This window comes from Rosa chinensis, chromosome 1 (assembly GCF_002994745.2).
Source record: "Rosa chinensis cultivar Old Blush chromosome 1, RchiOBHm-V2, whole genome shotgun sequence".
NCBI classification, from domain to species: domain Eukaryota; kingdom Viridiplantae; phylum Streptophyta; class Magnoliopsida; order Rosales; family Rosaceae; genus Rosa; species Rosa chinensis.
Genome location: NC_037088.1, coordinates 23,262,401 through 23,286,039, shown reverse-complemented (window position 1 = coordinate 23,286,039; position 23,639 = coordinate 23,262,401). Strand labels below are relative to the sequence as shown.

General features: G+C 36.6%; 1 long non-coding RNA gene across 1 annotated transcript; it reads left to right on the top strand.

The window, feature by feature from the left end:
- The first annotated feature begins 15,185 nt into the window (after positions 1-15,185).
- On the top strand, positions 15,186-16,540 carry LOC112177207. Its single transcript, XR_002927310.2, has 2 exons — positions 15,186-15,323; positions 15,963-16,540. It is a non-coding gene; the product is annotated as an uncharacterized LOC112177207 (long non-coding RNA).
- The last annotated feature ends 7,099 nt before the right edge of the window (positions 16,541-23,639 follow it).

Below are 23,639 nucleotides of genomic sequence, written 5' to 3'. Positions count from 1 at the left end.
ATTCTACACAAAGAGGGCTTCTCTGGGCTCAATGAAATTCACACTATTCATTTTACAATCCACAATCCATACTCCATGTTTTCTTTTTTAGTATCATAAATTTTGTCTTTTTGTAGTGTGGATTATAAAAATGTGATGCTAAGATACAAAAAAGGAAACATGGAGTGTGAATTTCACTCCATGAATAATAATGACTAGCCTTCTTCATACATGCTCCTTCATGTGTTATACTTTTTTCTGTTTTTTTTAAGAAACTTAAATAAAAATGAAATAAAACAATGGGCTAAATACAAATTACTACCCTGTGGTTTAGGTCTAAAATTAATTCAGTCCCTGAATTTCTAATTTCATCAAAAACACCCCTGCACTTTCATTTTTGATTTAATAGGTCCAATTTGTTAGTTTTTCGACAATTGAGTTATTTAACTTGTTAATGTGACTCATATATGGTCTATCTTTTATGATGTGGTGTCGAAGTGGTCTGCATAGTCAATTTAGGAGTGAGTTCTACTATTAAAAATAAATAGTTTTTCAATAAATAATCCAACTATAACTTGAACGCATAACATAATATTAATGAATTGGACCTATTAGATCAAAATTGAAAGTGCAAGGGTGTTTTTGATGAAATTATAAGTCTAGGGACTGAATTGATTTTGAACCTAAACCACAGGGTACTAACTAATATTTAGCCCTAAAACAATTATTGCGGAGAGAAAATAGTGGGAGAGAAAAATAGGGGTTGTTGGATAATTTTTTTTTTTAATTTTTGTAATGAAAATTCATTTTGTAATTGTCATATTTATCCTTATGTTTTAGTTTATTCTAAAAAAAATTTAATCTTTCTGGGTTAAATCTGTCAAAATTTTTTATTTTGGATAACAAAACCTCTTCTCTTAATAATAGTATAGATAATAATAATAATAATAATAATAATAATAATAATAATAATAATAATAATAATAATAATAATAACAAAGAACAATCGTAGATTAATTAAAATTATAAAATAATCACGGTGGAAGAATATGAAATATCTTTTGAAATTTAGAGAAAAGTAGGAATTGTTTAAGTAAATCCAAAATATGTGTCTGGCCCAAACTCTAGGTTACTTGACCTAGTGGTAATAGGATTTTAATTAGAGATAATCTCAAAGAATCTTAGAGATATCCATTCAATATATGATTACATTTCCTTGTACAATTCAAATTCTATGCATTGTAATCCTCTATATAAAGAGGCTTCTATTATCAATGAAAGTACACAACAATTCTCTCTCAAATATCGTTTCCCTAAAACACGTTATCAGCACGAAGCCCTAACCCTGAAACCTTAAATTTGTAGACTTCAAACCCTAGCCACATATATTGAAGCCCTCAATCCTAGGATTCCAGAATCGACGGCGGAACTACCGGAACGGGCCAAAAAACCACCGAATCGGCCACCGGAAGTATCGAACCAGCCCTCCAAGAAGAAAAAAGGGGATCCTTGCATCGGTTCACCACCTTTCGGACCTCCGATTGCTACCAAATTTTTCCAACAGCAGCTCTTCGATCCCAAGATCCAGGAACTGGAAGAAAACTCCAAAAACAGGTCTAAAAGTTGCTGAACCGGCCAACAGAAAAACCGGCAGAAGAAGGAAAAAAAAAAAAAAGGAAAGGAAAAGAAGCCCAAGCCAGAGGCCCAAAGACGCCACCGCCACGTCAGCACAGGGCCCACAGCCACGTCAGCAGCACATCAGCGGTCTGGTGCCACATCAGCACCGGCGACTTTTCCGACCAGTTTTCCGGTGACTTTCCGGCCAGTTTCCGGCCCCTTTCTAACCAATTTTCCTGCGACTTTTTCCTGCCAAATTTTCCGACGACCTATTTCAAGGCATTTCTTACTAAACGTTCCCCTTTTTTTAGAGTTTTTATTTCTTTTCTCTTTTTTTTTCTCGGGACTTACAAACTCCCTTCTTCTACCCCCCCCCTGTCTTTATCATAGGGGAGACCTAATTAAGCCGAACTGTGGGGGTTCGTGCTGACTCCAAGCTTGGAGCTTGTTGAGACCTCCAAACTTAGAGTTTGTTGAGAATTTATAATCGACCACTTACGTCATTGTTTCGATCTAATCCAATACCTCTTGAAATTGAATTTCTTGGAAGCAAATTTGCTCAGAAATTTTATATGTTTTCGTGGTAGCTTTTTCCGCTCCGAACTTTTTCTTGTTCTCTTTCAGGATCAGTAACCTGAACAAATTGGACTTTGCTCCATTGGGAACAACTGGCTCTGGATATCACAGGTGGGTTCGTGATGTTCGCCAATATCTCAAGGCTGATGGAATCCTGGATACGATTCTCGAGCCTAGCCAGGACGTGCTAACTGTTGAGCAAGCTTAAGCTTTGGAAGCAAATAGAGCAGCCTTAGAGGCAAATAAGGTGAAAGCCATCATCCTAATGACTCGTCATATGGATGATTCAATCCAGTACGAGTGTATGAATGAAGAAGACTCCAGAAGGCTGTGGGTCTCACTCGAAGAAAGATTTGGCAACGTTCGTGACTCCCTGCTTCGTAACCTAGAAGTAAGATGGCATAGCCTTCGCTTCTATGATTTTCAAGTCAATTCTCGACTACAACTCGGAAGCACTTCGCATTTAATCCTTAATGGAATTCTGTGGTAAAGAGATCACAAATGCGATGTTGATTGAGAAGACTCTCTCAACCTTCCCCGTCTCTGCATTGATGGTTGCTAAGAACTATCGAATCGATGTTACTGCAGGACGGATAACAAGGTTTCGTGAGCTTATTAGAGCTATGAATGTCGCTGAAAAGCATGACAACATCCTTGTGAAGAACTATAATTCGAGATCCATAGAAATAGAGCTTGTTTCGGAATCCAATTATAATCGCGCCCCTAAGAGAGGGCGCCAAGAGCGAAACCTTAATCTTAGGGATACATCTGGACGTTCTGGTCCATATAATTGCTCTACTTGGGAAGGTAATAGCCAAAATAGGTGAACACGGAACCGAAGAGGTCAATGTGGAAAGAGAGAGGAAGGCAACGCCTCTGGCCATGTTGGTGGCGCCACCAACACTAAGAGCCATCTAAATGACGCTTTCAAAGCGCCTTAATCAATGAAGTCTGAGCAAAGAGATGTATGTTCTCGATGTGGAGTATCCGGTCATTGGGCACACATTTGTAGAGCTCGTGAAGAAATTGTTACCGCCTACAAAGCATATTGTGAAGCAAGAGAAGCTCAATATGTGGAACAAGAAGATCAAGAAGATGATCTAGAGTGAAGGGTTGAAGACTATAAATCTGGCTGGGATCAATAGATCGCCAATTCTGTCTAAGTCTTTATTTTTCCAAGAGATGTAATAGACAATTAAGAGCATGGTGTTTGGTAAAATATCTGAAAGCTGCTTTTGGTTGAAATGGCTTCTCCGTAAAGCCGAATTTGGGAAGCTACAATTTGTAGCTTTTAAAAGCTGCTTTGGGAAAACACGGAGGAACAACAGTGCATGGTTTAATGAAATTTGGACTTCCTGCCAATTTTGTCCTCCTCCTTTTCTGAAAATTACAACGAAACAAAATCCAATCTTTTCTCCATCACGAGGCAGATACTCTCTATGCCGTCATTATCACTATCATTATCATTCCGCATCTCCTCCTTCCTCTTCTTCAATTCGTGGAGGGTAAATTCCTCCTATGGTACCTGAGGTATTGTTACTTGGACAGTTTGATACCTGATGTATTAAAGGGGACAGTTTGGTACTTAAAGTTAGACTCCGTTTGACACTTTGGTACTTCTGTTAATTTTTCTGTTAAATGTAAGGATAAAATTGAAATTTAGAATATATGTATAAAAACATAATAAAAAAACATGAGTTTGTGGGTTGATTTTCTTCATAATTTTATAGGTATGAATTAATGCTTATGGGTTATGTTGAAGGTGAAATATTCGAATTTTATGTTTAAGAAATATAGTAATCATATAGTGAACACCGTACCCATGAGAGTACTCCATTAAAACTAGTCTCGTACAACTAAATTTTTTTAAACATAAAATTCAATTATGTCAACTTTAACATAACCCAAAAGCATTAATTCATTTTCATTTTCTCCTAAATGACCCAAAAAATGATGAAGACCTAAAATAATACCAAATAATATCATCACATTGTGTTTATGAAGAGGAGGAAAAATTCAAGTTTTGGAGGAAAAATCGGTGGATTCATAGAGAATGGTACATAAAATTTGAATATTTCACCTTCAGCATAACTCATAAACATTAATTCATACCTATAAAACTATGAAGAACGGCAATCAACCCACAAACTCATGCTTTTTTTTTAATATTTTTATACATATATTCTAAATGTCAATTTTATCCTTACATTTAACAGAAAAATTGACAGAAGTACCAAAGTGTCAAACGGAGTCTAACTTCAGGTACCAAACTGTCCTTTTTAATACATCGGGTATCAAACTGTCCAAGTAGCAATACCTCAAGTAACATAGGAGGAATTTACCCATTCGTGGATTCTCGCCGGCTAGCTTCCTTCCTCTGCACAAAATTTGGGTCTTCTGGGTTATGCTTCTTCTCTGAAGATAGAATCAAACGGAACCCAATTCCTCTGATTCCTCCATAGCTGCACAAAAAGGAGTAAGGTATGTGAGCTTTACTCAGTCAGATTTCCAGAACCCAAAGTTTGCTTCACTGCTTCTCTTTACTTTTTATTTCAAGAAATTGATCAGATTTCATTGAATTGTTATATAGGAGAATTCTTGTACATCTCAACATTGGATAATTCGATCCTCATCGAACTTCTCCTCATTTTCTCTCTGCTGTCACTGAAAGGTTCAATCTTGCTCTCTTTTCCTTACTCTTTCAAATTCAGTCTTTTTTTTATTCGTACCCATGTAAATTGGTATTCTTCTGTGAGTTTGGTTTGTGCTTTTAAGATAGATTGAAGCTTGTGTCTTGCTTAATTTGGGATACAAAGCTGAAAGTTTTAATTTTTTGTGAAGTATAATTGTCCTGCTTAAGATAGAGATTGGAACGAGGAGAAATTTAATTTTGGTGGATGAACTCTGTTATTCTTATTGTTGATTCTACCTGAATTATCAGGTGGGTTTGATTTGGTTTACTTAACTATGAATAATGGCTATTGGGATGTGAAGTTTTGACAGTTGAAGCTTTCTGGGTTTCTTAAAAAACGGTGGGGAAGATCATATTTTCTTTTCTACTTATATATGTTAAACGACTAAAAGTATGGTTTCAGCTTAGTTCTCTTTGTTACATTATTCTTTTGCTAAATTAACCGATTATGTTTCCACTTAGAGATGATGAATTTCATATTCATCTTCAATCCACAGTCAACTTTTCATAGCTTGAGAACCAATTATGATCGTGCAGCATGGTTGTTTGTAGTATGTTTTTTTTTTTTATCAGTATTTGAGCAACATGTGTAGATATGGTATGTCCATATCAACATATAATTCATGAACAGTTTCAGTTCAATCCTTCTCATCAATGGACTCCTGAATGATAAGGAGTTCAGTTTCTTTGATAAACTCTTTTTGGAACGTTTTGGTTGCTGATTAAGAAGATAGATCAGTGAATTGGTTGGATCGCATATGGTTTCTTGTTTGCCATGTGTGTATGTCATGATATCACATTAGTTAACGTTCTGATTGAAAATCTTCCTAGGTTCAATAATGCAAGTCTGCAGCCCTCCCCATTATTTGTATACCTGTTTTAGAAACTCAGTTCACATGGTTTCAGCTTTAGAAACTCAGTTCATATGTTAACTGGAAGTAGGTGAACCTCATAATTAAATGACAGCTAGGTGTTGAAGTGAGATGATGTGTTCATGCTTAGAATGAAGCCATTTGTTTGTATTCGTCATTTGCCCCTTTTCATTGTTTTTGAGGCTGCTGTATTCTCATGTTTGGAATTGGGGTTTGAAAGTTTCAATTGAAAAAGGAATCCAGTGGTAGGTAGGTTTTGGATTAACTTAGTTGAGGGATGAAAAAAGCTGTTTTGAGGAGCCGAGGAGGTGATTATACATACCTTCAATCTATTACTTAGCTCTAGATGTGCGTAGACGAGGAGGTATTATTACTGTCACAACGTTTTGGTGGTTTTCAAGATGCTTTCTGTTAGTGACAGTTTGAATAGGATTTCACCATGTTGATTTTTTTTTTGTATGCTAGTGATTAGTGAGTCTACTTACTTAACTCATCTCTGCTAGACTAGTGGTTGCTGATAAATCCACTCAAATGAATAATATGCTTCTTATGTCATCTTGATGATCTATGCATTGAAACCAATAATGATTTATAGGAATGGTCTTCATAGAAATTATGATTCAATGAACCAATTCAGTCTTGGTTCTTGGAATTGTATCATCTCCAAAACTAGGAACAACAATCTTTTCCTTCAAAGTTGGGCTAGAGTCCCCAATACCTTTCATGTTATGATGACATAAAGCTATATTCTCAGATATATTGTGCTCTGAGAAGCGAATGATGGGAGTCAATATGATTCTTGCTTCCAAATTGAGAATGATTCAAATATCACATAATTAAACTATAAATGAAGTTATTAGACACCCATCAGTCAACAACGAGAACTATTTATCATTGAAGCTAAAAACTCGAATATAATAATAAGAATTTCTCCCCTAAACAAGGAATTCTTTTGTCGGTCAGAACCTTAACAAGGAAGCTAATTAATCTTTCATAAACTAAAGAAAACAGGTAAGAGTTCAAAGTGACTTCTTTTTAATTACACCGACTTGATTTCAGCTTTTTCAAGCCTTATGCTAGGCTATACTGAGTGAGTGCTTGGTTGTGTGTTGTTATCAGTTGGTCTTGGTTTCTGAGAGAAAGGTGGACCTGCATAAAGAAATTTTTAAATTAGAGTATGAATGGAAATTTATTTAGTTAGTAACTACAGCTTTTGAAATTTGTACATATATTGGCTACCCACTATATAGTATCCTCCTCTTTAAACTTGTTTACCCACTATATAGAGCTTTAATTCACATCCTTTTCTTACGTAATTTTTTCTTCTGCAGTTTAATGGCTTCATTGATTTGGATGCATAGGATATACCATATCATTAAAAGTTAAAGGAGATTGATGATCCTACATATCTATGGTGATTATTCTTGTCTTGATTAAGCACTGAGACTTCAAGAGGGTTGACAGTTAAACTTATATTTCTATACTCCTTTTTTCAGTCTTTTCACTGATGTTGGAACTTGCACGTGCAGATCTAACAGAAAATTGGGAACCGACCTGGACAAGAAGAAGCTGATTTCAGGCAGGCTAAAGTATTTGTACCGTCCCATAGACAACTGGTTCCTCGAAATGGCAAGTTCTACCTATCCCATTGTTTCTTGCTTAAAGAGTTGATATCATGGACCTGGCCGTCATGCTAAGAGTTTCATGTTTTGTTGACTTATTGAGTCATCAATATCTTTCTGCCTATCTCGGTACCATTGATCATGTGATATGTATATAGAAATAGATCAACACCAGGACACTTGGAAAATATGACTGCTTATACATGGCACTTACAACTTTGTTAAGGCAATGTGAATAAACTATTGGCCTTCTGGAGCTCTGCTAAGTTTGCATGATCTTTAGAAATCTACCAACATGGAGAGGGATTGTTATCTACTCCGAGATGGAAATCAATTCTCCCATGTTGTTGGCATGTCTCTCTCAGTCAATGCATAAGGTAGGTGTCCTAGGTGCAAAAGCTCGAGTCCCAAGTTTTTGGCCAGATGATTTCAATTTGGATGATTTAAACGCTCATGTGATGTCGTACGATATTTTCGATAGATTCAGTAGCAATCGAATTTTGTTTTATGGTAATTAGCTTGTCAGAAGGTTTGATAATACACAACAAATGAATGCTCCTGCTGCTATAATGAGCTCAATTTTGGTTGTTGTAGTGCTTAACAAAATCTCCAAGGTTGTATTCAATTCAAATTCGATTGATCTATGCTTGGTTCCTTGCACGACTTGGTAATTGATAGAAAAATTACCTGGGCAGCGTGAAATTTGTATTGTTTTCGAAAGCAATATTAGAATAGGCGGGGAGAGAAACTAAATCATGCACATTCTTCACTCAGGGGTGTTATTGAGCGCACTTTTGGGGTATGGAAAAAGAAATGGAGTATTTTACGTGATATGCCACATTTTCCGTATGAAAAACAAGTAAATATAGTTATTGCTACTATGGCTCTTCATAATTACATAAGAAGATATGCTCAATGAGATATTGATTTTGATGAAAGTGGAAATTACTCAAGTGAAGAGACTAGTGAAGAGATGGAGGATAATGAACATGATTGAGATGGTCCAGGAAGACAAGAAATGGAGGTGTTAAGAAATGCAATTGCACAAAGTCTAATGAATGCATCTACTTAGCATTTAATTGCAAATTTCAAGTGACTTTAATATATTTTGTGTAATGGCTCACGTTGAACTATGATTAGAAAATTAATCCAAATATTCTAGATGAGATTTTGTGTAATAGTAAAACATAATATGCATATTGAAGAGTTTAAAGTCAATCTTTTATTCGGTCCAACCAAGGGTACAAGAATAATACATGAGAATTTTTTTTTATTTGGTATGGTTACATAATCAAAAAACAAAATTATGTATTTTAGTAGCATATCTTAGCATGTATGATTATTTTGGTAATTATACCAAGCCAAAGAACTTTTGCCTTGCAACTTACCAAACACCTAGAAATTATTTTTGGACCTCACAACACTTTTAAAAACAGTTTACCAAACACCTCAGCAAGTTTGAAAGTGGTTCCTCTCACAGCAAGTTCTGAAGTGCTTCCCCTCACAACACAGCAATCCCAAACTAAGCCTTAGCCTTTGGTTATTGTAAAAAGAAGCTTTATTGATTTTTTTTGTGTATTTTGTGTCACTTGGTGTCAAAGTTCAGACAATCTAGATGAGATTGCATTTGCATATGAGAAGAAAAGCAACTACATTTAGCTTTTGGTCATTGTAAAAAGAAGCTTTATTGATGTTTGTATTTGTTTTCTTCCTCTGAATACTGCAAGTTTTGAAACTATTGGTGTATGAAATTTATTTTGTTTGTTTAAATATAATTCTTTATAAAGTGACTGTGATGTGGATATTTTTATTGACACTAAAGAATGTTGATTAACAAAGAATAACAAATCATGTTAACAATTTTACTTTGTTTATGAAAAACTAGCAGGGCCCACCCACTATGTGTGTAGAGAGAAGTTAAAGGTAGTGAGAAAACCTTTCGTACAACTACTGTCACGCCCCTGATTTTACACACAAAAAAATCGATATATATAACCCCATAATTATATATGCGTGAACGTCCAGACATCAATACAGAATACCTGAAATCTTTTTCCCTTAAACTTACACACATATTGATGCCCTGAACCCTTAAAGTTAATATACACTCGCATCCAAAAAGTTATATATTACACAAGCTTACGAATTAATTTGATCACAACAAAATAAAAACGTAAAGGCTGCTCAGAGTAACTATACAACGGAAGTCCTTATCAAAAGTAAAGTCACAAAGGTGGCTTCCTACCGTAAAGCTGCTAGCTCGCTGCCTCAACCTCGATTATCCTAACCTGCAGGATTAACCCCTACACCGTTTGAATGGTGCACCGGGTTGCCACACAACAAACCCGGTAAGCTTTTGCAAGCCCGTATGAGTAACTCAAAACCACACATGCACAACTCACCTAACAAGGAAACCCATCAACTCGTAAAAAGAATCACACACTCTGTTTTCCCAAAACAGCATATTCTTTTCCCCAAAAGAAACGAATATAAGTCACCCCGTGACAAGTCATATTAATTGAAAACTCTGACAATTCAATATGCATTCCCCAAAAATCACAATAAAGGTCACACCGTGACCAAATCATATAAATTGAAACTCTGACAATTAAATATGATAAACAAGTCCTCCCAGGACATTTAAAAGAAAGAATCTCCGAAACTCCCTTTTAGAACACATTCTCAAATCAACACAAGTCACCCCGTGACAAAATCATAATAATTGAAACTCTGACAATTAAATATGATAAACAAGTCCTCCCAGGACATTTAAAAGAAAGAATCCCCGAAACTCCATTTTAAAACACATTCTCAAATCAACACAAGTCACCCTGTGACAAAATCATAATAATTGAAACTCTGACAATTAAATATGATAAACAAGTCTTCCCAGGACATTTAAAAGAAAGAATCCCCGAAACTCCCTTTTAAAAACACGTACTCATGAGCATCAGATAGCTCCCCGCTACCCCCCATGATGTACTATGGCAACAGACTAGAGCTCTAACTGATCGTATCTACAAACCCGGCCAAAGGCGTGAAGTCCCGATATATATGCCTGAGGTTACTCCCAGCAACCCCAAATCCTCAGACCTCCCCGGTCGTCAGATCAAAACCTTTCAAAATGGTCACTCAGGACCCAAAAGTTACTCAACTCACACAAAATGAGATGTCACCCCGTGACCTCCAATCATCAGACCTCCCCGGTCATCAGAGCAAAACGTTAAATCAAACCAAAAGGAGAAATCACAACCTGTGACTCTCAGATCTTCCGACCCCCGGTCGTTAGATCAAAACATTCAAATCACATCAAAGCAACTCACACCAAATCTTGACACTTTTCAAAACAATAGAAATTCCCAATTCCCACACAATGTTTCCCGAAAAGTCAAGCCCCAAAACAATAGAATGAAACCCATCAATACCTATTGCTTCAATTCACTCATCAACCCACAAGAATATACATATTCCACATAAATATATATATATATATATATATATAAGTGGTCATTCACTCAGGAAGACCACTAATACCAACTATAGTTTGCAGTTAACTAAATAACTCTCAAAACAATAAGGTCAACCCGTTCATGAATGAACTTCGTGAGATTACTCACCTCGAACTCCTGCTGCATCTTCAATACAGAACCAAACCAAAACTATCACCAACAACTCGTCTAAATACTTCGTCAAGTACCTAATCACAATCGGTTTCCACTTAGTAATAATTCACAAACGATTTAAGTCCGAAACCCCTGTTTTGAACTAAAATCCCCAAAGTGGCGCCAATCGAGGCGAAACCACATCCGAGACCTCCCAAAGTCTCCGGAATACGTCCACAATCGATGTGACCAAACCACAAGTCGATCGGACGCTCAAATTCTCACGGATAGAATAAATCGATCGGTATGAAACTGCAATAATCATAACAATTCCAAACGAACTCCAAAATTTGCATATTATATATCGAAACGCTCGTATCGACGAGTAGAAGACATATAATACCAGAAACAGTCCCATACATGGCCGGAACACCGACGGAATGCCGCCACAGACGGTGGCGCACCGCCGTCGGCCAAAACTCAATATTTCACAAAACTCCCAACATCAAAGTTCTTCATCTAAGCATGCTTGTGAATTCTTATAACTAGCTCGGAGTCAAAAAACAAGCTCAAGGGATCGAAAACTACCTCACAAGACGTGAACAGTAATCCAACCCGAGTTGATTGAAGTTTCACGTGAATCGATCCAAACAACCACCAAGGATCGATCAATGAGGCTGCTCTGAGCTCAACCAAGAAGACTTGAAGCCTCGCCGACGTCGGAACAAGGATTTCCGACCGGGTTTGAAAACGCCAACCTGCACCGCCTTCTACCGCCGCCACCACCGAGAATCGGTGCTAGAGGACACCACAGGGACGACCAGACGGAGGAGACGAACTGATTTGGAAAGTTTCGTCGACGGAGACCGCCGCAGTTCGCAGGAAAAGTCAGGTCGGATCGTCCGGGTTCGGGTCAGGTCAGCCGGATAATTTCGATTCTGAAGGTGCGAACAAGAGAGAAGAGAGAGAAAGGAATAGTTTCCGGAAAGGGAAAGCAAATGAAAATAGTAAGTTTCCAACTTGGGAAACTTCTATTTATACCAAAATGGAAATTCCTTCCAATGACCATAACTTCTTCATACGAACTCCGATTCTCGCGTTCCACATATCCATGAACTCGTATCGACGCGCTCTACAACTTTTGTGAAGGAAGTTTTCAGAGAATCCCAACAAATAAAAAGTCAACCTTTGCGCCACCCCTAAAGTCACAATTTCCGAATAGAAATTCGTCCGAAACACTTCCGCTCCATCCACGAGCCACGAAACCATCCAATAAACATAAAATTAATTCCGGAAAATCCTCGGAAAATAATTACGAATTTCCGGGGCATCACAACTACTATATTTTCTGTTTTTTTTTTTTAATATTTTTATTCTTTTATTTTTTATTTTGCAATTTACTATATTATTCCTATTAATTAATTATATTTCATAGTATTGTAATATATAAATGTTAAATTGGTAAAAAAAAAAAAATATTTAGTGAGCAAACTCTCTTTCTTAGTAATAGTTTAGATTATAACAAGAGCCGATAGTGTAAGGATACAATAGTTTCGGGACAATATAATAGTAAGTTATGCGAGCATCCCTTTCGCACACGTTTATGGCTAGTCTATTGTAATTCTATATTATACTATAATCTAAAGCTGAATGACCTTGATTGTTCATCACTGTTCATTCAACTGTTTATAAGGATGCGCAATGACGGTATTGCCCTTGGTTTTCTCTGAACTACCATGCTGCAATTTCCCCCACAATACATATGCAAAATCCCTGTACATCTAAGGATGGTCAGCTGATCAAAGCACTGTTCCTTAGCGCTTGAATTAAATGAGGCTTTTGCCCTTCATTTTTGTCTCAATTACAGTTTGGATTAGCTGGTTACTGTTGTTGTGCGATGGGTTTTTGTGGTATTTGGTTTGTTCAGTCTGATGTATCAAAAGAGAGAGAGAGTAGAAGACTAGAAGGATTTAGGGGAGAGTTTTAGATTGTGAGCAGGGCCGGTTGATAGGACCAAAAAGTGTGACGATATTATTGAATATGTGCCACATTTTAGCCTTGTTTCTCCCTTAAGTTTCGTGTTTTGAGTCATCAAGTCATTTTAAGAGTCTTGTAGAGTGTTTGGCGTGAAATAGGTAGAAAACGCAAAATTCATGAAGAATCCTAGCTGGATCAGGATTCCTCACCATCATGCAAATCTGTGGGCCTTAAGATAGAATTTATGGGAGTATTTTTCTGAAATTAAATTGTTTTAATTCTTTTTATTTTCTCTAAAAGAATTTAATTTTGTGCCCTTTATTAAATCAGGTTGACCAAGCAATGAAGAAGAGAAATAAAGGAGAAAGACGTTTTCAGTTGAGGAATAAAAGAGAAAGATGTTTCAGATGAAAAATAAATAAGAGAAAGACGTTTCAGCTTGGAAATTAAAGGAATTGCCCCATTATGAGAGGAGTTAACGCCATAAAGGAGACGTTTCAGTTGGGAAAGCCAACCAATGCTCCCCTATAAATAGGCAATGTCCAGAATAGAATTGGCATCACTTCCCAGCCAAGATCATTTCTAGGCCTATCACTTCCTGGCCAAAAACCATTCCAAGACTGCCCAATTCACTCCTCAAATCTCCATCTTCTACAAGACCGTGACCACCATCCATCCATCAATCTACGAAGCTCTTAGGCGCTGAGTCAAGGACGCTCCACCACCATAGCAGAGACAAGTTCATCACCTTCTTGCTAAGCCGCTGAGGAAAGCTTCAAAGTGTAACTATGACTCTACTTATAATTTTTGTTTCGGTTTTGTGTGTTTCAATTTGCGAGTTGTGTAATTTGAGACATGAAATTTTCAGAATATTTTTATTAATATTTTTGAGATTTTCAGTTTATTATTGAGTTAATTTCGAGAATTCTTTTATGATGCATGTTACAATCTTGTGCCCTTTTACGTGTTTAGGTAATTTTCAGAGTTAGGTTCATAAGTTTGCATGCTAGAATAACGGTGAGAGTTCTTGTGTGTTTGCTTAATTTGCCAAGAGTAATTGTTATTTGTTAAGACGCTGAGTTAAACAAGTAATAATTAGTTCTAACGAGTGGTAAAAATCATGCTTTAATGATTAAACGATTCTGGAAATTACGTGTTAAATTCTATGTGTAATGGTTAATTTGCATGTGTGAGTTGATTCGAGGGTTAGATAATACTACTAGTTAAGAGAATTACGCTGAGTGTTTTCGAAAATTAGTAGTATTAGGCTTGGTAAGGACTTTTCCGATCCATGCCTACATTAGAATGAATCAGATAAGTGGATTGATCCGCTGAGGCTTTCATTTGAGCTCTTATCTAGGCATTAAAGATGGGCACATTTTTGTAGCATGTTGAAATGGATTTTCTGTTTTTACACTTAGTAATTTCCGAGTGGTATTGATCTAGGTTAGGGAAGTCGATCATTGTATATAGGTTTATTGGTTTTATTTTAATTTTAAGTAGATTAGAAACCAAATTCAAAAACCCCAATTTTATTCTTTTATTTGTTAATTGACCTTTTTGTGTAGGTGTACCCTACAATCCCCGGACTGAACGATCCCTGCTTATCCTATACTGACAACTACATTTTGCAGGGTTAAATTGTGAGGCTATTTTAGCCGCATCAATTTTTGGCGCCATTGCCGGGGATTGTTAAAATCCCTTGCACTTAAAGTGTCATCAATTTTGTTGTATATAGAATGCATGCTAATTTTTGTAATACACTTGTGGAATGGTGACAAATTGCGATTTCGGTTAGGCCAAGCTTTAATTGTGATTTAGTTTAAGTTTTATGAGTGTTACAAATTAAGCATGTCTTTTATCATTGTTGTACAATTTGTAGAAGTTTTTTTTTTTTAACCATATTGTAAATTGAATGTGTTTCACTTAGATTTTTATACTTAGGTTATGAATTTAGCTAAATACTTAATTGTTGTAAGTGTGTAAAATCGTATGAGTATACAAGGACCATTTTGTTAATATTGGCCTAAACCCTTCATTAGTACCTTGCTCAGGTCTCTTGAGGTTGAGGGCGGCCTTTATTAGCACTTGGAGAACGGTCTAACACATAAGTTAATTTTCCAGCTAAGTAAGGGGCGCATACGGATGGTGTCTTAGGTTGAGACGCCGGGTGATTGGTTCAATTGGATCTTAGAGATACTATAGAATGAGCCTAAACCACTATGTGGGAGTAGCCGATACGGATGGTGTCTTAGATTGTGAGAAAAATAGTGAGATAGATAGAGAGCGAGACAGAGAGCTTCAGAGTGAGGGTGATATTATACATAACGATCTAAGGATAGAAAGAAAGAGGGAGCTTCAGAGAGTTGCAGGCAGAAAGAGAGAGGTATTGAGCCCTGCGTAATTTTTTTTTCTTTCCCTTCTTCTTCTTATTCTTCTTTCGTTCTTTCTTTTTTTCTTTTGTGGTTTTCTTTGTAGTATGATTGAGTACTCTTTTGGTCTTACGGTCTGCCCTTTTTCAATAATTGGTTGTCTGTTTTCGTTGTTTTAAATCGCGTTGCAGAAAGTGGAAGGAGGTTTTTTTAAGTTTGGGTTATGTGATGCTATTGGGTTATGTGCCATATTTGATGTGAAATTTCAGATTTTGTGTTCTGGATTTGATGTAAGATTTGTGGTGTTACAACTAATTTGGATTGTGTTGAATAATTTGGATTGACCTTATATTTTGAGTAAATCTAATGTTCTTAGCATTGGCATAAGAGAGCCTACTTGCTTACCTTTGCATTGCGCTGAAGAGAAGTTGTTGGACTTAGATATGATACTTAAATTAGATCAAATAGTTTCCGTCATTGATGTAGAACTGTGGTATATGTTCTTTAGTATTTCCTCTGTCTTAGAGGATATAATCTACGAAACTCACTTTTCTGTCAATCCATTGCTGATAAAGTGAGTGAATTTTTAGTTATCTCATAATTTTCTTAATATGTGTGTTCCAATTTTTAGTTTCAAATGATGCGTTCTATAGTGCCATAGGTTCAGGAAGAAGCACCAGGTCTTTTCTCTAAGTTGCATCAGAGTGGATTAGGTCATGACAAGAGGCAAAGTTGATTATGATGAAGGCAGGAGGCACATGGAACAAGATCAAGCATGTGAAACGAGCTGGTGAAAATTGGGCTGGTGTGGACTGCTTTAGAAATATGATTAGATCAAAAGTTGGGTATGAAAGTGTGGCATTAGTTATTATTCTATCTGCAATTGTAGGCACAAATAATTTGGAGGTGGGGAAACAAATTCATGGTGCTGCTTTGGGGGTTAAAGGTTTCAGCTAATAATAACGGTGATTATGATTAGGATTAGATGAGTGAACAATGAAAACATTATGCCATCACATATTTTCCTTTCACTTTTAAGGTCATTTTCTATGCACCTTCAATTAAGCTTCACTTGAATTATTGTTTACACTTTTAATGTCATTTTCTATACACCTTCAATTAAGCTTCAGTTTATGGAAAGCGTAACAATAACTTTACTAAATGAAAGCGTGATAGTAGTTATTATTCTATCTGTGATTTTTGAAATAAAATTTCCTTATGCAGTTTGCTATGAATGAAGATCGATATTACCTTTATTAATATGATATCGAACCATCAAGTAGAGTTAATTTGTTATTATACTTTCGTTTTTGATTTTCTGTTTCTGTGTGTTGAATACTGTATGTCTATGTCCTGGAAATATACTAGCAGAGGAAAGGATTTTTGGGGGGCAGGGTTGGGCTTATATCTAGCCCAGTACATTTTTCATTCTTTGGTTTTTCCCTATTTCAGAAACACATGAAATGTGACATTTACTTAAAATGACAATGATCATACAAGTCTTCCCTCCAGACAAAATTGTTGTGACATTTATAGATTAGATTTCAGAATATGAACTTTTGCTATCTCAGTTCTGAGACCATCCATTTGTTTTGGTGAAAGGAAAAGAAGAGTGATCGATAGAGAGAGAGAGAGAGATTGTGAGAGGAAAAAAAGAGTGATCGATCTAGATTTAGTCATCATTTTCAGTTATCAAGAACGAGAGAGAGAGAGAGAGAGCGAGCAAGAGATAAAGAGAGAGAGAGAGGGAAATCGGAGGCAAATCCGTAAAACATAGAGTCGTCGCCCAGTGAACCCAAATAGCCAATTGAATCCTATAATTTAAAGCTTGGGTCATTATGTCATCTAATTCTTAGGTCTGATTTCTGCGAAATTAGGAGTTTCGAATTTCCGGAATATTGTCTTGATTCCATTCTTCTGGGCTTGGTTATTGTGGTGTTTGGATGGAAATTGGGGGTTTTCGATTTCTGGGTTTTTGGTGAAATTAGGTTTTGGGTTTGGTTTGTTTGATTTTTGATTGTGGAATTTGAGAATAAGGGTTTGATTTTTGCTTCATTGTTTATGGCTTGGGTGATAACGGTGTTTGTTTGTTTGTTTGTTATTGTTTGTTTGTTTGATATGTGAATTGTTGATGTCGAATTTTTAAGCCATCTAACTATAGACTTCTTTATTTGAGTTGTTAGTTCGACATACATATGAAATATACTTTTAGTGATTAAATTTTTGGCTGCTTTGTTGGTTTGCAAGATAAAGGATGAACCCAGGCAGAATGGTAGGATATGCATTCTAAAGAAAGTGATAGTATGATAAAGTGGTTGACATTTGAACAAAGTGTCTTATATATATCAGACAGATAGTCAATTGTAACTATAGTGATCGTATATATCTGGAGTGAAACTAATTCAAAGAATGAATGATTGTTATACATTTGAGTTTGGTTTGGATAGTAGGGATTGCAGATATGAGCAATTTTCAATGAAATGATTTTATCAATTTTGGTAACTTAAAAACTTTTATCAATTATTATTTTGTTATATCCTCTTTAGCCTAAGTTTGGTAAGAAATCTAATGTATGAGTAATTCTGAGATTACATGAACAAATTAAATCAGATTTATTTCACAATTGCTTGCAATAGTCTCTGTACACAAACATTTTTCATTATAAAATGTTTGTATTATGCTGATTGGTCCTTTTTTTTTCCAGTATTGTTGTAATAATTAGATTCAATTGATAATCTGTTTCCACATTTGTACTTCATAACATCAGTATAGCTGAAATTGAAATAGAATGAAATATTGATAGATTATTAATTACCAAAGGTATTCTAGCACTGTTCATTCAACTGTTCCTCAACACTGTTTATTTTGAACTTGCTGTCTTAGCCTTTTTTAAGACCTCCTCAGCAAAGTCCTCATCTTCATCAATAGGTAAAACCAGAAAATCAGAAGAAGATGTAGGTAATTGAGAGGTTACACTAGAGGTTTGAACCGAAGGCACTATATTTTCCTTGTACAGATCATGTAATTCAACTAATTGATGCTTTAGAGAAGATATAGTAGTTTTGATTTCCCAATCCTCAACATTCATACTTTTCATCCATTGACCAATTACAAAAAACTTATACCTAGGATCCATAGCAGCAGCAAGACAAAATACAGTAGGAAATGTTTTCCAATACTTAGCAAATTTTGCCTTCATGGCAGTCAAAGCAGCAGCAATTACAGCATATCGAGAATATTTATTAAAGGCTGCATTAACACTTACTAAGCAAGGAATAACACGACATGATGTCGGATAATACACACCACACAAGTTTTTTGTTGAAGAATCAAAAAATTTTAAAAAACGACACACAATTGTAGCTATTAACCAATCTTCATCAGTGGGTGGTACTAAAGTGGAATGACTAGTAGATTGGTTTAGCTTTTGAACATATCGATTCAAAACTAACTTATACCTTTCAACTAATTGCAACAGATCATATGTGGAATTCCACCTATGAGGAACATCATTATCGATATTCCTCTTTGGCATATTCAAGTCAGTACAACAATTAACCCATAACTCATGCCTCTTAATAGATGAATTCATGCTACGAACAATATTTGTGATTTTTTCAATTGATGGAGATAACAAAGTCAAACCATCTTGAATAATTAAATTTAAAATATGAGCACTACATCGCACATGAAATATCTTCTTAAAGGCAGAATTTAGCATAAGAAACTCAGGGAGTAATTCAGCGACAACATCATTATTGGTGGCATTATCTAAAGATATTGAAAGAATTTTTGTATGAATGCGCCAACAAATCAGCTCCTCATTTATGTGATTAGCAAGTGATTCACCAGTGTGTGGGTACTCTATCATTTTAAAAGTAATAATTCTCTTATTCAAATTCCAATTTTTATCAATAAAATGGGCAGTAAGACACATATATCCCATCTTTTGACGCGACGACCAGCAATCAGAAGTCAAACAAATTTTTCCTTGAGAACTTTCAAACAATTTCAGCAACTCTTTTTTTCCTTCAACAAAAAACTTCATGACATCCCTTTTGCAAGTAGAAGCTGACGTTCCCACAAATTGAGGACAAACTGTCACGCCCCTGATTTTACACACATGAAAATCGATATATATAACCCCATAATTATATATGCATGAACATCCAGTCATCAATACAAAATAACTGGAATCTTTTTCCCTTTAACTTACACAGATATTGATGCCCTGAACCCTCAAAGTTAATATAAACTTGCTCCATAGAGTTATATATTACAATGCTTACGAATTAAATTGTCAACAACAAAATATAACGTAAATGCAGCTCAGAGTAACTATACAACGGAAGTCCTTATCAACGGTACAGTCACAAAGATAGCTTCCTACCATAAAGCTGCACAGGCGTCACCTCAGCTTCAGCCATGATCTCCTCGACCTGCAGGATTAACCCCTACACCATTCCATTGAATAGTGCACCGGGTTCCACACAACAAACCCGGTAAGCTTATGAAGCTCGTATGAGTAACTCAAAACCAATTACACAAATTTCACAAAAGCCTCCTGCTCATAACCTCAATCCTAGCATCCAATTACACAAATTCCGGTCAAACAAGACTTCCTCAAGTAATGTTTGACGCCATCCTAACGCACTACGGCGAATTTCATAATCACACTCGTTTCCCATTTCCCCCCTAGGAGCTTTTGTCATCAACATGACATCAAAGGTGAAAATCAAAGAGTCACCTTCCTATCCTCAACACAGAGTACAATTCGTCACCACTATGCTCTTAAGATAAATCAAACCATCAATCAATACAATCAAGGAGAAATCAAGGCAATCACATATCAAAACAAGCAAAACAATTCATAGTAACCCCTGCATATAATTTAGTTCAGGAGGTCACATTAAGTCAACAATTCAAGACAAAGTAGTCATCGAAGTCCCACACTCTGACGTTTGTAGGTAGCCCCAACCATCACAGCAGTTCTCTCGATCTTTGTTAACTTAATAACAATTCAGCTCCGCTACCGAGCAGTCATCACACTGATTATCGCACAGATTTCCACCGGTCATCACCTAGATTTACATCATCCTACTGATCATCACCTAGATTTCGAGGATCATCACATGGATTCACGCAGATATCGCCAATCATCGCACAGATAGCGATCATCACATAGATTTCGCTGGTCATCACATAGATAGCGATCATCACATAGATTTCGCTGGTCATCACATAGATAGCGATCATCACATAGATTTTTCTATACAAGCTTTACATGACAATCATCACAAAGATTCACCATACTGATGTCATCGATTCATTACACAAATATTCCTACATAAGCTTTTCATGACAATCATCACAAAGATTCACCACGAAGTCACTAATACATGAATATATATGTATATATATATACCCCATAATATATATATATATAGACACACATAGTCATCCACTCAGAACTGTCACTAATACCAACTATAGTCGTAGTTAACCTAATAACTCCAAGACAATAGGGTAGTCATGCTCATAACAAATATCGATCATATTCATAACAAATATTGATCCTGCTCATAACAAATATCAATCCTGCTCATAACACATATCAATCATACTCATAACAATTATCGTGAGATTTCCCGAACAAACGATAAAGGTAATTCGTTCACTAATGAACCTTGTGAGATTACTCACCTCGAAACTCCCTCTGCGTCTTCAATTCAGGACAAGGCAGCCAATCCACAAAATAGCCGTCCAAGGAGTACTACGTCACGTACCTAAGGAATTACAGCTCTCATTCAGTCAACGAATCACAAGGAATAACGTTCGAAACCCTAAATCGAACCAAAATTCCCAAGGTGAAGCCAAATGAGGCGAAACCACATCCGAGACCTCCGAAAGTCTCCGGAATACGTCCACGATCGATGTGACCAAACCACAAGTCAATCGGACGCTCAAATCCTCACGGATAGCATAAATTGGTCGGTATGAAATTACAAAAATCATAACAATTCCAAACGAACTCCAAAACTTGCATATTATATATCGAAACGCTCGTATCAACGAGTAGAACATATATAATACCAAAACCAATTCCTTAAGTGGCCGGAACACCGCCGGAACGCCACCACAGACGGTGGTGCACCGCCGCCGGCCAAAAACACATTATTTCACAAAACTCCCAACATCAAAAAGCTTCATCTAAGCATGCTTGTGAACTTTCATAACTGGATCGAAGTCAGAAAACAAGCCTAAGGGATCGAAAACTACCTCACAAGCCGTGAACAGCAATCCAACCCGAGTTGATCGAAGTTTCACGTGAATCGATCCAAACAACCACCAAGGATCGATCAACGAGGCCGTTCTGAGTTCAACCAAGGAGACTCGGAGCCCTGCCGATGTCGGAACAAGGAATTCCGATCGGGTCCGAAAACACCAACCTGCACCGCCTTGCAGCGCCGCCGTGGAGGAGAATCGGTGCTAGAGGACACCAGAGGGACGACCAGACGGAGGAGACGATCCTATCTGAAAAGTTTCGTCGCCGGAGACCGCCGCAGTTGGCCGGAAAAGTCGGGTCGGATCGACCGGGTCCGGGTCGGGTCAGTCGGACTATTTCGATTCTGAAGGTAGCAGCCGAGAGAGAAGAGAGAGAGAAAGTAACTTCCGAAAATGGAAGAAATGAAAATAGTAAGTTTCCAACTTGGGAAACTTCTATTTATACCAAAATGGAAATTCCTTCCAATGGCCATAACTTTCTCATACGAACTCCGATTCTCGTGTTCCACATGTCCACGAACTCGTATCGACGCGCTCTACAACTTTCGTGAAGGAAGTTTTTGGAGAATCCCAACGAATAAAAAGTCAATCTTTGGCAACCCCCTAAAACCATATTCTTCAATTAATTATTCGCCCGAAACACTTCCGCTCCATCCACGAGCCACGAAACCGTCCAATAGTTATAAAATTAATTCCGGAAAATCCTCGGAAAATAATTACGAATTTCCGGGGCATCACAAAAATGCTCTTTGTATCAGTCCCTTAAAATCATGTTTGTCTACAAATGTAAAAGGTTGTTCAGCCCTAATGACATAGTCTACAACTTCCTTTCTAGCAACATCCTTGTCATAAGACCAATTAAACACATTCCCACTAGAATCTGATCCTAATTGCATTTGAGTCCTAATATCAACTGATTGACTACTAATATGACCCTCCCAATGCCTACATAAATGGCTAGTGCCATAAGTTCCTCCACGTACCAACAATTGAGAGCAAATACTACATTTAGCATATTTCACAGCAAGATTACCCTCAGGGACTTCAACCTTTTCATAGAAGTTCCAAACAGTTTTTTTTTTATCTATTTGCTTTCTATGTATAGGAGGTTTTTCAGAAGTTTGTTGATTAGGTAAAGGAGGTTGTGAATTTGTTGGGTCTGTGGAAGCAACATTCATAGGACTAGTTACTGATTCAGCCATTTCCTCCATCACACTCGGGAGAATTCTTAAGTTAACAAAACGACACTAAGTGGAACAACAATACAACTAGACGTCTAGACTCACACACAATAACACTATCACACACAACACAGCAACAAGTGCACTGAACTATAGAAAGGTTTAGAGTTTACTGGAAGCTTTTATAACAAATTGAAGACACTCTGAAAGCTTGAACAGAATACACAAAGCCCTCCCCCTCCTCCTTGCAAGTCTGCTAGTGCTCCATCACTATAAAACACACACACACACAAAACTTGATAAGGATACTGAAATACTGAATACTAAATTGTAATGAAGAGAAAAATAGATTAGTTGAAAATACTGATACTCTTACCAGTAGTTCAGAGCTGGATACTAAATTGATGTTTATGTTTGGAATATGAAAATAAGTTGACGTTTATGTTTATTTATAGAGATCAGACAAGAAAAAGAGGATTGCAACGACCATATTCTATCTAACGGTAACTTAATATATATATATATATATATATATTTTTTAGAATAACGGTAACTTAATTTTTTGGGGGTGTGTGAACAACGGTAAAAAAATCTCTATATAGACTAACCCACTGTCCCACTGCATACAAATTGGCTAGTAATTCATTTTTCAACCACCAAATATAAAGAAATTTGCACGGAACAGAAACTCTCCGTCTTATTCCGTTGCCGGCATCTGAGAGCTAAACCCAACCACAGAGTCTTCTTCTTAAAATATGGGAGTCTTCTTCTTCCGTCTCTCTCTCTCTCTCTCTCTCTCTCTCTCTCTCTCTCTCTCTCAACCCAAACAGAAAACCAGAAAACACCAACAAGTAGGTCATCAAA